Source organism: Primulina huaijiensis, chromosome 10 (assembly GCF_012295235.1).
Source record: "Primulina huaijiensis isolate GDHJ02 chromosome 10, ASM1229523v2, whole genome shotgun sequence".
NCBI lineage: Eukaryota > Viridiplantae > Streptophyta > Magnoliopsida > Lamiales > Gesneriaceae > Primulina > Primulina huaijiensis.
Window position 1 is genome coordinate 8,492,587 of NC_133315.1, and position 2,171 is coordinate 8,494,757.

Sequence of the window (2,171 nt, forward strand, 5' to 3'; positions counted from 1 at the left end):
CGAAGTCAAATTTTGGCAAAAGCCTAGTGCATCCCAATTTGAGTCCAACTTTCATCTGTTCTTGAAATCCAACTTTCATCTGATTCTTAAATTTCGAATAGACTTCAGAAATCTATTCCTTCAATCGCTTCGCAATTCTTAGTATCAAAATTTTTCCACGACCACTTTGTTTCTATTATTTGTGCCTTTCTATCCTTTATACGATTCTGATGCTTTGCCTTCGATTTTATCCTAGGAAATGGCTGTTCCACGTACCCGTGCTCAGGCTGCCCTTCGCATGCGCCAGATCACGATTGACGATCAGACTAGAGAAATTGCGACCCTGAAGGCGCAACTGGCTAGAGAAAAGTTGGAGAAACAGGAGATTATTGAGAGTAGACTCATACTGGAGACCGATGTACAACGATTGACTCATCATCTGGACTTGGCGAAGAGCCAGCTGCTGCAGATACCGATCGATTCCGCTCGCCTCACTCGCTTAGCTGCACTTAACAGGGATTTATTGGATAGAGTGGAAATAGAGCGAGGACGTGCTGCTCAGGCCCGTCAGCGCCAGGAGGAGTACAACGCCATACAGGATCGGTACATTTCAAAGTTCAGGATAGGATTTTACCCTCAAAATCCGGGACGATAGCCTTCTCAAAACACAACGCCGTCTGGAGGAACATATCGCAGATCAAGAAATCAATGAGAAAGTAAGCCAATCAACAATACAGGAGCTACAAGCTCAAGTAAACAACCTTGATCATCACAACACACAACTGCAGAGATACATTGAGCACCTGCAAAATGAAGTGATCAACATGGAAGAACTCGTAGAGCAAGTAGAAGAAAACCCGATGGAAGAAGAAATTAACGAGGCAGTAGGCGATGGAGAGGTTATAGACGAGTAGAGAGAGGACTCTAGACTAGACATTGATTGTATTAAGAATTATATGATTTACCATTTTTTTCGAAAATTTTGCTTGCATGAATTTCAAAAATTTAATGAAATTATTTTAATTATACTTAGTGGCAAATAAATTAATAAAATACATGGTTATAGGATATGGCAAGCAGACCACCCCGAAACAACCGTAACCCTCGTGGCGCCAATCAAAATGAAAATCCACCACCACCTCAGAGAGTAAACCTCAGCCAAGAAGATATGATGGCAATAGCCACCATCGTGGCTGCGACGTTGCAAGGATTCGTGAACCCATTAGCTAATGCCATCCAACCACCTCAAGAACCACAACCGCGTGGAATTAAATACCAATATGAATCTCTAAGAAGGAATCGAGTTCCAACCTTCGATGGAAACCCAGACCCGGAAGTCAGTCACGACTGGCTCAAGAATGTCGAAGCACAATTGCATTTACTGGAAATACCTGAAGAACTGAGAGGGGAGGTTGTAACACCGTTTTTGGAAGACCGATCTAGGAAATGGTGGGAAACTGTGTCGCCATCTTTGACAGAAGTGGAAGAGATCACATGGCAGATTTTTAAAAGAGAGTTTTTGAAACAATACTATCCAGCTGAATTTAGACTACAGAAGTTGGGAGAATTTGAAAGCTTCAAACAGGCTCCAGACATGTCAGTAATGGAGTACACTTCACGATTCAACGATCTGGGAACCTATGTCCCAACGATCATGTCGGATGAAACGTTAAAAATGCATCGTTTCAAGAAGGGACTCAACAGTCAAATTCAGTCGGCAGTGGCAGTATTCAAGCCAAACAGCTTTGCGGATTTGATGGGCGCTGCAATGAGTGCAGGAACAGATATCAAACGCCGTGAGGAAGAAAACAGGAGTAAGAGACCGTCGATCAACCAAACTACTCAAAATGGTCCCAAGTTTAAGAAGCCTAATCATTCAAGTGGACCTCCAAGAGGAGATTTTAACAGTGCTGGCCACACCGCAGTAAAGTGGTGCGATACATGTCGACAGAAGCATGTTGGAGAATGCTATCGGAAGACAGGTGCTTGTTTTAAGTGCGGAAAGGTGGGTCATAGAATTAAGGATTATCCGGACAACAAGGAAAAATGTGCGGGGCCCAGCAAACAACATGAAAACAAGACTAATGCTCGGGTTTATGCAATCACCCAAGAGGAAGCTGATAACACCAATGAAGTGGTGGCAGGTACCATTTTACTCAATGAAATGCCTGCATATGCTTTGTTTGATTGTG